Here is a 13,163-nt window from a genome sequence, read left to right on the forward strand (position 1 = left end):
GCGCATATTGTAAGAGGACTTGAGGAATGAGAATTTGTAGAAAACAATGTCGTTTTCGACCACCCCCTTCCCCCTCTTCCTACACACACAGTTAACCTCTCAAGGGTGAAAATGAAAATTTAAAACCTTATTACACATCTAAAGGACACCGCCAAACATGAAGATGAATTGGATACTACATAGTACTACTCTTAAAAATGTAAGAGGAGTTTGATGCAGAAGATAGTGTGACAGATGGACGGATGAATGGACCGAAATAACAACACATAATTTGTATATAATATTATACATGTACATTTACCTGCCCCTCCCCCCCCCCCCCCCCCAAGTCACAAAATTCTGTAAATTCCGGAGGAGGTTACTCTATTCCTTTCTTCGTTACATGTTTTTATACCAATTTACACCATGCTCCCCCCCTCTCTCTCTCTGTGTCCATAATGTGTGTAATTATTTTGCCATTGTGCACACAGGTGCTTGAGGACAGGACCCCCCCCCCCCGATATAGACCCCCGGGCATTTTCGACTTTTTTTTCTCATAAATTATCTTTCAATGACATATTTGTGATATAATCTATACCAACAATTGGAAAAATTACCTAAAACAAACATTTTATAAAATCTACCCCACTCTCTATATATAGGGTAGGAAAGTAATTTTTTATAAAATGTTTGTTTAAGTCAATTTTCCGAATTGACGATATAGAGATTATATCACAGATGTGTCAGCCATATATGATTTATGAGAAAAAAGTCGAACAAGCCCGGGGGTCTGTATCGGGGGGGGGGGGGGTCCTGTCCTCAAGCACCTGTGATTGTGCATTATAATCAGGGACAGAGTAGGTTTTACATTAGTTTGAGGGTGTGTTAAAATAAATGGATATTTTTACCAAAAAAAACAAAAAAACAACTTCTTGCATTTTAAGCACCATTTGTGAAATGAAACCCACCCTATTAAATAATTTAAAAGATTTGCATCGTCATATTTTATCTCGCTTCAATTATGATTAACTTGCAAAAATTGCTTCTGTAGTATATAGTTAGAAAAATTATCACTGATGATTCAACTTTGGCAATGGAATTTTGTTTTTATACCGAAGTATAAATGAATTGGCCATTCAACTGCTCAGCTGCTCAGGCCAAAAGGAGTCTGGTCGGGGGGTGGGGGTCATTTCACAAGTATATACTTTAGTTACTTTACAATAGATCCGCCTCTGGGAGTTGACTGATCAAGATATATTTAATTTCATGCTTGATTTCATCTTTTGATCTAAGGCCCATGCGTGATAGTTACAACTTCCGGTAGATCGTGAATAGTGTTCTGTGTCACACCTTTGATCCCATGGTCGGATGCATTCCATTTCCCGCCATATCACTGATTCTCGAAAAAACCGAGTTACTCATGAAAGGTAGCGTTTCTTTTGGTATATTTACAAAAAATTATTTGTATTTAACGCTTGTAATTACTAACCAACGTTGAAATGGGCTTAACGGTAACATTCAGCGAACAGTCAGACGAGACTTAGGGCCAAGGTAAATCATTTTTATGTTTAAAAAATGAAAGTGAAATATGATTGTACTTGTTCTTTTATTTACACTGTTGATTTAACCAATGCTGCCTTTTGGCACACGTCACTTGAGAAGCAGCATCTGAAAGTTGTTTGAATGTTTTGCAAAAAAACTGTTCAATATTAATACAAGCTTCACCAACCTATTTATTATCATCTTCATCCCCCCCCCCTTTTTTTTTTACAATTTTAAGCCATGCCGATGTCAGATGTGATATTTTTTTATTAGGATGTCTGGTTTTGTTTAGAATTTGATAGATTGTTTGAAAATTTTTATAGAATGTTGACATTGATATATGTCACTTGGAAATTAAAGCAACAATAAATTCCTGGAAACTTCTCATATAGGCTTATTAACTGGTCACATCCAGGCAAAAAAAATTTTCAAATGTTTTTAGCTCACCTGAGCTGAAAGCTCAAGTGAGCTTTTCTGATCACATTTTGTCCGGCGTCCGTCTGTCTGTCCGTCTGTCTGTCTGTAAACTTTTCACATTTTCAACTTCTTCTCAAGAACCACTGGGCCAAATTCAACCAAACTTGCCACAAAGCATCCTTGGATAAAGGGGATTCAAGTTTGTTCAAATGAAGGGCCACGCCCTCTTTCAAGGGGAGATAATTAGGAATTAGTGAAAAAATAATGGCATCATTTAAAAATCTTCTTCTCAAGAACCACTGGGCCAGGAAAGATGAAACTTATGTGGAAACATCCTCAGGTAGTGTAGATTCAAGTTTGTTCAAATCATGACCCCCGGGGGTAGGGTGGGGCCACAATGGGGGATCCAAGTTTTACATAGAAATATATAGGAAAATATCTTTAAAAATCTTCTTCTTAAGAACAGTAAAGCCAAGATTGGTCATATTTATATGGAAGCATCCTCAGGTAGTGTAGATTCAAGTTTGTTCAAATCATGACCCCCGGGGGTAGGGTGGGGCCACAATGGGGGATCCAAGTTTTACATAGAAATATATAGGAAAATATCTCTAAAAATCTTCTTCTTAAAAACAGTAAAGCCATGATTGGTCATACTTATATGGAAGCATCCTCAGGTAGTGAAGATTCAAATTTGCTCAAATCGTAACCCCCGGGGGTAGGGTGGGGCCACAATAAAGGATCCAAGTTTTACATAGGAATATATGGGAAAATATCGTTAAAAATCTTCTTCTTAAGAACAGTAAAGCCATGATTGGTCATATTTATATGGAAGCATCCTCAGGTAGTGAAGATTCAAATTTGCTCAAATCATAACCCCCGGGGGTAGGGTGGGGCCACAATGAAGGATCCAAGTTTTACATAGAAATATATAGGAAAATATCTCTAAAAATCTTCTTCTTAAAAACAGTAAAGCCATGATTGGTCATATTTATATTGAAGCATCCTCAGGTAGTGAAGATTCAAATTTGCTCAAATCGTAACCCCCGGGGGTAGGGTGGGGCCACAATGAAGGATCCAAGTCAAGAACAGAAAAGCCATGATTAGTCAAATTGATATGGAGGCATCTTTGGGTAGTGTAGAATGAAATTTGTTCAAATGAGGGCCCCCATGGGTAGGGTGGGGCCACAATGGGGGATCAAATTTTTACAAATGAATATATGGGATAAAAATCTGCTGCTCAAGAACAACAAAGCCATTTGTTATATTGATATGAAAGCATCATCAGTTTGTTTAAAATTCAACACCCCCCTCCCTGTAAACTTTTCAATACTGTACTGATTTTTGCTTTTTTCCCTAGCCAATGTGTGCTCAGGTGAGCGATGTGGCCCATGGGCCTCTTGTTGTATTTCTTTTGACCCTCAGAGAGCTACAGTTCTGCAGCTAACCCTTTGGTGTGTTGTGTTTTTGAGAGCTATTAACTGTGGCAATATTTTCTGACCTTGACTTTCCCTCTGACCTTGGCCTCACTATTATTTATTTTGCACTTACACTCTTTAAAAAAAAACTTTCCATATTAATGTCTTCAAAACTTATAGACTGATATATATTGGTGGGTCTATAAAACTATATATTATATCATAATATTTTGACCTTGAGTGTCCCTTGATGTTAAACCCACTTCATTTCATGTAAAATTTTCTTTGTTTAATAAAAAATAGTTCAAGATATTTGTAGTTTACAAAAAGTTTATTCTTTAAAAAAAGAAAAAAAAAGTATGAAACCACATGTTTTATCTATTTTCTTATGGGTTAATTTGTCTAAATGCCATTACCTGATTGGTCAGAGGGATGAGCACCTTGTTTATACTGTGTAGTTATAGCAATTCATGGTTTACTTATCATTTTTGACTTCCATATTTGGAAATCGTTCAGACCTGTTAAAAAAAAGGTTCAAGACATTTTCATCAAACTTTCTTTACTGATAAAATTGGTGTGAGCAATTTAAGTTATTCAATTTTTAGCTCACCCAGGGATTTTCCACTGCCCTGTGTAGGGCAGAATTTAAGCCCCATTCCCAATTGCAAAATCCCTCCCTTTTTCCCAAAAACTGAACTGTGTTCAGTTTTCAAATGCACAAAAACTAAAACAAGCTTTACAGGGCCAGAATATGTGTAAAACAAGCATGGTATTAGTCTAAAATCAATGGAATGACAAAAATTTTAAGAGGCATGGTCCTGTTCATGACTGGCAGTTTGTTAATTTGTCTAATCTTTGATTGATAGTTAAATAAAAGATCAAATTTATTCATCATTGTGTCTATTTCCTTAAAATTTCATGTAACATAATTTCCCAATAAGTGATCAAATTTCATGAAATTCTCAATTCAAAAGGCCCAGGCCCCATTCCAAAAATGGAGATGAAAATCCCTGTCACCTCAACAAATTGGGAGGGGGGGGATGGCTTATGTTATACCCTCGGTGTTGGTGTTGGTGTCCCGGTTAAAGATTTTGGAGCTTTATAAATATGTTTTCAAGTACTTCTATGTCCTACATTAATCAGAGATGCATGGAAGCTGCTTCTAGTATGTTTCATTGAATCATTCAAGGTTTCAGATGCTGCAATTTCAGCTAAAGAATGTCTAGGTTAATGTTTTTGGAGCAGGTTAAAGTTTTTGGAGCAAGTGTCATTTCCAAGTAACTATAAGCCCTATTTTGACCAAACTTGCATGGATGATACTTCTAAGGATGTATACTACCAGGCTTGCTTATGATGCTGGATCTGACCTACATTTTCCAGATGAGTGACCAGGTTAAAGTGTTTGGCGCAGGTCTCATTTCTAAGTAACTATAAGCTCTATATTGAACAAACTTGCTTTGATGATACATCTAAGGATGCACACTATTGGACTTGCTTCGGATGCTGAATTTGACCTACCTTTTCCAGATGAGTGACCAGGTTCAAGTTTTTGGAGCAGTTTCTTTGTAGAGTTACTATAAGCCCTATGCTAAAGAACTTTTTACTGATGATACATTTATTGAAGCACACTACCAGAGTTGCCTCAGATGCTAGATTTGACCTACATTTTCCAGGAAAGTGACCAGGTTAAAGTTTTTGGAGCAGGTCCATTACCAAGCAAATGAATGCAAGAATGAAGCAGATGAAAGCAAGAATGCTGCATCTAAGGATGAACACTACCAGACTTGCTTCAGATGCTGGATCTGACCTAAATTTTCCAGATGAATGACCAGAATAAAATTTTTAGAGCAGGTCCTATTCAATTAACTTTAAGACCTACCTGAACCAACTTGCATGAATGATGCATCTCTAGGTATGCACACACTACTATATTATTAGTTTACTGTGTGACTTAACCTTACTTAACGAGGTTCGCTCCTGAGCTTTTGAGCAGATTCTTATCTTAACCTATATTTAAAAAATTCTGCATAATGTTTTAATTCTTACAATAAATTTAGATTCTACAATGCCAATTTAACTATATTCAGTTAAAACTCCATGATTAAATTCCATACCAAAAACATTAAGTGAGGAACTATATTTTGTGGCAGAAGGTTTTTTAGAAGAAAATGATCATTTTTTTCTCTTTCAAAGTATTTAAAGTATGTTAAGTTTGGATTCCTATTTTTACATGCAGGCTGCACACATAGTTATTTTGTGCAGTGGACTGTTTTATACTGGTCCTAAATTATCTATTAAATAAACTGTCATGAATTCTATCGTCATATTTGATAAATATAGCAAATATATTGTGGAAATGAAGAAAAAAATAGCCCTAATTTAAGCTTAAAATTAGCACTATTTTAGTAATATCTAAAAATTAACATCACAGACCCCCACTTTTAACTTTCTTTTCTGAATATATACGATACTTTTAACCATTCTTCTTAACGTCAGTAAAATGTCATTACTTTCAAATGATTTTTTTGCTTGTTAAATTTTAATGCCAGAAAAATGAAAATGTGTGAGTGCAGAAAGGTCAAATAATTGTACATGTGGAGTAATTCGAAAATTTCTTCGTTGTTACAAATTTTAATGTGTTCATTTAAGATGAAATAAGACTGTGTTTGTTCACCATAATTTATTTGAACAAAACAGATTGAAGGAAAAACTTTAAAAATTGATTTATGTGTAAGACGTATTTACAGTGCAAAAAGGTCAAACTAAATGCTCTGTAGCGCCAAAAGAAGCGCATTGACCCCCATTTTTTGTTTTGATTTTTAATAAAGCTATGTGTATAAATTCTAAAAATATACTTGATAAAAAATTCTCATTACTTTTGATGGCGGGGTCCAACCTCCTTAAAGACAATTCGTTCATGTGAGCTTGGTAATCTCTGATTACCTATGGGTTTTTTTTACCTTGGCCTTCCCTATGAACTTGAATTTCACATTTTTTTCTCATATTCGTCTTCATTTACCCTGTTTAATTCTATAAAGGATTACTTCAGAAATCTCTATTCATCAATAAATCTTATGTAAGGGCATTTTTACTATACATATTGAATAGGTCATATATCTATTTACTAAACATGAGATAATGAACAAGAAACAACAATGCTTTATTTAGGTATAAGATAAAAGAATTGAGATGAATCAATCTTGGACCAAAGAAGGTACATTTCTGTTTTCTGTTGTGATACAAATGTGCTTTAGACAGGACATTCATTTCATGTGGACATATCTTTATATATCATATTTCTTTATATAAGGAATAACTAATTTTTTGTTTTCATGATGTGATCAAGCAATTGGCTTGTGTGATTTGCATAAATGCCGAAGGCATTTATGCATAAAATTGATATCATGCAAGCCAATTGCTTGATCATCATCTTGAAACCAAAAATTCTGTTATTTATTCCTTATACCTGGTATTTACATGCTCTTGATTCCGTAAATTCACGTGCTACAAACCACCTACTTCTGCCTCTGTCCCACCCCGCACATGATTTAATTTTACCATGCCTTCAATGAACCAGTAATTTCATGTAGAAATCAAGTATTTTAATTATTTGTAGTTTTATCTCAGACAAGGAAATCTAAAATTGTAATATATATATATATATATAGAGAGAGAGAGACATATATATATATATATTTATATATATATATATATATATATGTATGTATATTAGGGATGTCAATTTGTAATCGGTTAACCGGTTACTCGGTCGAAACAATGGTAATCAGTTAGTCGGAAAAAAATAATATATGTGTAAATCTGAACACAATTTCATAAAAAATTCAATTAAAAAGATACAACTAAAAATATCTGAAATGTCAGCATTTTCACCTATCTATTTGATTTGGAGATAATTAAGGTTCTCCAGATGGACACCGTGGGGGTAATTAGTCAGTTTTTGAGATGTTCATTGCTGTGTAAACACCATGTCGTTACCCAATCTGTCCTGTATTTCTTTAATGATTTTAATTACATGTAAATGATCGTTGAGTACTGCGAACTGATTATAATGTGTACCTTACCTTTTCTATCCTTTGCAGTTACCCATCAAATTGTATAATTAAACAAACATTGTAAATTAAGCAATAGTTAAGTTTTAGTTTTGATTATAGTGACAATGCGGAATTGTTTGCACGGCATCTCTTCTAAATTTTTTTATGTAAGTGATACTTCAGGCATATCCCGTTTTTTTTTGGGGGGGGGGGGGGGGGGCTTATTAAAATTGAAATTATGTATAAGGAAATAATGTATAAATCTGATAGATTATAAACATACCAGTAATATTTATTTACTATATGTAACATTTTTATTGTCTTGTTTATGTAAATATAGTTTACAATGAAGAAATATCGATCCCGAGAAGTTTTGATACTATTAACCGATTAATCGGTCGGAACGTCTTGTGGTTAACCGATTGACAATTTGTATTCGATTGCCATCCCTAATATATATATATATATGTATATATACATATATATATATATATATATATATATATATATATTTCTACCTTCATTTTGAATGCTTGTAGTACTGACTGTTGTCTTGCAGGGAAAGCAGTTTGTTATGAAGTTGACTGATGGTTCCCCAATCAAAACAAGACACAAGAGTCCATACCCACTGGTCCAAGGTTGAAGCTTCAAAGAAGATTGCTGCAGACCAGCAACTCCAAGAAGAGCTCCCAAGAGACCTAGAATAAGTACTAGCTCACCTGACCCAAAGGCACAAGTGAGGTTTTCTGATTAAAATTTGTCTGTTGTCTATCGCTGTCCTTGTTGTAAACCGCTGGGCCAGTTTTAACCAAACTTGACACACAGCATATTTGGATGAAGGGAATTCAAGTTTGTTCAAATGAAGAGCCATTCCTTCTTTCAAGAGGAGATAATAAAGAATTAGTGAAAATTTAATGGCATCTTTCAAACATTTTCTCAAGAACCACTGGGCCAGGAAAAAATGAAACTTATGTGAAAGCTTCTTTACATAATGTAGATGTAAATTTTTGTTCCAATCATGACCCCAGGGACAGGGTCGGGTCACATTGGGTGATCAAAGTTTTGGAAAATCTTTAAAAATCATCTCAAGAATAACTAGGCAAGCATTAAGTAAAAACAAATGAAACTTCATGAAACGTTTTTAGTACCACACTAAGAATGAAACAAAAATCTGTACATACCAGTCCAGATGGGATGCATAAAGAAAATGGAAGCTATCCCTCCTCTGCCCTAAAATCTGACTGTATGTTTCACTGAGGACAAAAAACCCCCATACAAACATCAGATAGAGAAAAGGTATTTCTTAGTTCTTAAGAAATGTAAGGTAAGAGTTTTCCCTTCAATCATTGTTTTGTGTTTGCACCACCCACTAAGTACTAACCCATCCTCCTCCCTGCCCTTTGCACTTGTTCTACCACTTTCGTTTCAGAGCCACAGTCGTCGATGGATTCAGCGCTGGAGTGCTAGGGCTGGGGGCGGTCTATAAGGAGGAACAGCATGCCAACATCGATGGAAAAGAGGTATTTCTTAGTTCTTAAGAAATGTAAGGTAAGAGTTTTCCCTTCAATCATTGTTTTGTGTTTGCACCACCCACTAAGTACTAACCCATCCTCCTCCCTGCCCTTTGCACTTGTTCTACCACTTTCGTTTCAGAGCCACAGTCGTCGATGGATTCAGCGCTGGAGTGCTAGGGCTGGGGGCGGTCTATAAGGAGGAACAGCATGCCAACATTGATGGAAAAGAGGTATTTCTTAGTTCTTAAGAAATGTAAGGTAAGAGTTTTCCCTTCATTCATTGTTTTGTGTTTGCACCACCCACTAAGTACTAACCCACCCTCCTCCCTGCCCTTTGCACTTGTTCTTCCACTTTCGTTTCAGAGCCACAGTCGTCGATGGATTCAGCGCTGGAGTGCTAGGGCTGGGGGCGGTCTATAAGGAGGAACAGCATGCCAACATCGATGGAAAAGAGGTATTTCTTAGTTCTTAAGAAGAGTTTTCCCTTCATTCATTGTTTTGTGTTTGCACCACCCACTAAGTACTAACCCATCCTCCTCCCTGCCCTTTGCACTTGTTCTACCACTTTCGTTTCAGAGCCACAGTCGTCGATGGATTCAGCGCTGGAGTGCTAGGGCTGGGGGCGGTCTATAAGGAGGAACAGCATGCCAACATCGATGGAAAAGAGGTATTTCTTAGTTCTTAAGAAATGTAAGGTAAGAGTTTTCCCTTCATTCATTGTTTTGTGTTTGCACTACCCATACTAACCCATCCTCCTCCCTGCCCTTTGCACTTGTTCTGCCACTTTCGTTTCAGAGCCACAGTCGTCGATGGATTCAGCGCTGGAGTGCTAGGGCTGGGGGCGGTCTATAAGGAGGAACAGCATGCCAACATCGATGGAAAAGAGGTATTTCTTAGTTCTTAAGAAGAGTTTTCCCTTCATTCATTGTTTTGTGTTTGCACCACCCACTAAGTACTAACCCATCCTCCTCCCTGCCCTTTGCACTTGTTCTACCACTTTCCTTTCAGAGCCACAGTCGTCGATGGATTCAGCGCTGGAGTGCTAGGGCTGGGGGCGGTCTATAAGGAGGAACAGCATGCCAACATCGATGGAAAAGAGGTATTTCTTAGTTCTTAAGAAATGTAAGGTAAGAGTTTTCCCTTCATTCATTGTTTTGTGTTTGCACCACCCACTAAGTACTAACCCATCCTTCTCCCTGCCCTTTGCACTTGTTCTGCCACATTCGTTTCAGAGCCATTGTTTTGTCGATGGATTCAGCGCTGGAGTGCTAGGGCTGGCGGCAGTCTATAAGGAGGAACAGCATGCCAACATCGATGGAAAAGAGGTATTTCTTAGTTCTTAAGAAATGTAAGGTGAGAGTTTTCCCTTCATTCATTGTTTTGTGTTTGCACCACCCATACTAACCCATCCTCCTCCCTCCCCTTTGCACTTGTTCTGCCACTTTCGTTTCAGAGCCACAGTCGTCGATGGATTCAGCGCTGGAGTGCTAGGGCTGGCGGCGGTCTATAAGGAGGAACAGCATGCCAACATCGATGGAAAAGAGGTATTTCTTAGTTCTTAAGAAATGTAAGGTGAGAGTTTTCCCTTCATTCATTGTTTTGTGTTTGCACCACCCATACTAACCCATCCTCCTCCCTGCCCTTTGCACTTGTTCTGCCACTTTCGTTTCAGAGCCAGTCGTCGATGGATTCAGCGCTGGAGTGCTAGGGCTGGCGGCGGTCTATAAGGAGGAACAGCATGCCAACATCGATGGAAAAGAGGTATTTCTTAGTTCTTAAGAAATGTAAGGTAAGAGTTTTCCCTTCATTCATTGTTTTGTGTTTGCACCACCCACTAAGTACTAACCCATCCTCCTCCCTGCCCTTTGCACTTGTTCTGCCACTTTCGTTTCAGAGCCACAGTCGTCGATGGATTCAGCGCTGGAGTGCTAGGGCTGGGGGCGGTCTATAAGGAGGAACAGCATGCCAACATCGATGGAAAAGAGGTATTTCTTAGTTCTTAAGAAATGTAAGGTAAGAGTTTTCCCTTCATTCATTGTTTTGTGTTTGCACCACCCATACTAACCCATCCTCCTCCCTGCCCTTTGCACTTGTTCTGCCACTTTCATTTCAGAGCCACAGTCATCGATGGATTCAGCGCTGGAGTGCTAGGGCTGGCGGCGGTCTATAAGGAGGAACAGCATGCCAACATCGATGGAAAAGAGGTATTTCTTAGTTCTTAAGAAGAGTTTTCCCTTCATTCATTGTTTTGTGTTTGCACCACCCACTAAGTACTAACCCATCCTCCTCCCTGCCCTTTGCACTTGTTCTGCCACTTTCGTTTCAGAGCCACAGTCGTCGATGGATTCAGCGCTGGAGTGCTAGGGCTGGCGGCGGTCTATAAGGAGGAACAGCATGCCAACATCGATGGAAAAGAGGTATTTCTTAGTTCTTAAGAAATGTAAGGTAAGAGTTTTCCCTTCATTCATTGTTTTGTGTTTGCACCACCCACTAAGTACTAACCCATCCTCCTCCCTGCCCTTTGCACTTGTTCTGCCACTTTCGTTTCAGAGCCACAGTCGTCGATGGATTCAGCGCTGGAGTGCTAGGGCTGGCGGCGGTCTGTAAGGAGGAACAGCATGCCAACATCGATGGAAAAGAGGTATTTCTTAGTTCTTAAGAAATGTAAGGTAAGAGTTTTCCCTTCATTCATTGTTTTGTGTTTGCACCACCCATACTAACCCATCCTCCTCCCTGCCCTTTGCACTTGTTCTGCCACTTTCGTTTCAGAGCCAGTCGTCGATGGATTCAGCGCTGGAGTGCTAGGGCTGGCGGCGGTCTATAAGGAGGAACAGCATGCCAACATCGATGGAAAAGAGGTATTTCTTAGTTCTTAAGAAATGTAAGGTAAGAGTTTTCCCTTCATTCATTGTTTTGTGTTTGCACCACCCATACTAACCCATCCTCCTCCCTGCCCTTTGCACTTGTTCTGCCACTTTCGTTTCAGAGCCAGTCGTCGATGGATTCAGCGCTGGAGTGCTAGGGCTGGCGGCGGTCTATAAGGAGGAACAGCATGCCAACATCGATGGAAAAGAGGTATTTCTTAGTTCTTAAGAAATGTAAGGTAAGAGTTTTCCCTTCATTCATTGTTTTGTGTTTGCACCACCCACTAAGTACTAACCCATCCTCCTCCCTGCCCTTTGCACTTGTTCTGCCACTTTCGTTTCAGAGCCACAGTCGTCGATGGATTCAGCGCTGGAGTGCTAGGGCTGGGGGCGGTCTATAAGGAGGAACAGCATGCCAACATCGATGGAAAAGAGGTATTTCTTAGTTCTTAAGAAATGTAAGGTGAGAGTTTTCCCTTCATTCATTGTTTTGTGTTTGCACCACCCATACTAACCCATCCTCCTCCCTGCCCTTTGCACTTGTTCTGCCACTTTCGTTTCAGAGCCACAGTCGTCGATGGATTCAGCGCTGGAGTGCTAGGGCTGGCGGCGGTCTATAAGGAGGAACAGCATGCCAACATCGATGGAAAAGAGGTATTTCTTAGTTCTTAAGAAATGTAAGGTGAGAGTTTTCCCTTCATTCATTGTTTTGTGTTTGCACCACCCATACTAACCCATCCTCCTCCCTGCCCTTTGCACTTGTTCTGCCACTTTCGTTTCAGAGCCAGTCGTCGATGGATTCAGCGCTGGAGTGCTAGGGCTGGCGGCGGTCTATAAGGAGGAACAGCATGCCAACATCGATGGAAAAGAGGTATTTCTTAGTTCTTAAGAAATGTAAGGTAAGAGTTTTCCCTTCATTCATTGTTTTGTGTTTGCACCACCCACTAAGTACTAACCCATCCTCCTCCCTGCCCTTTGCACTTGTTCTGCCACTTTCGTTTCAGAGCCACAGTCGTCGATGGATTCAGCACTGGAGTGGTAGGGCTGGGGGCGGTCTATAAGGAGGAACAGCATGCCAACATCGATGGAAAAGAGGTATTTCTTAGTTCTTAAGAAATGTAAGGTAAGAGTTTTCCCTTCATTCATTGTTTTGTGTTTGCACCACCCATACTAACCCATCCTCCTCCCTGCCCTTTGCACTTGTTCTGCCACTTTCATTTCAGAGCCACAGTCATCGATGGATTCAGCGCTGGAGTGCTAGGGCTGGCGGCGGTCTATAAGGAGGAACAGCATGCCAACATCGATGGAAAAGAGGTATTTCTTAGTTCTTAAGAAGAGTTTTCCCTTCATTCATTGTTTTGTGTTTGCACCACCCACTAA

This window comes from Saccostrea echinata, unplaced genomic scaffold, assembly GCF_033153115.1.
Source record: "Saccostrea echinata isolate AGI-Se365-2 ecotype Australia unplaced genomic scaffold, CSIRO_AGI_Sech_v1 ptg000009l, whole genome shotgun sequence".
In the NCBI taxonomy this organism is placed as follows: Eukaryota; Metazoa; Mollusca; class Bivalvia; order Ostreida; family Ostreidae; genus Saccostrea; species Saccostrea echinata.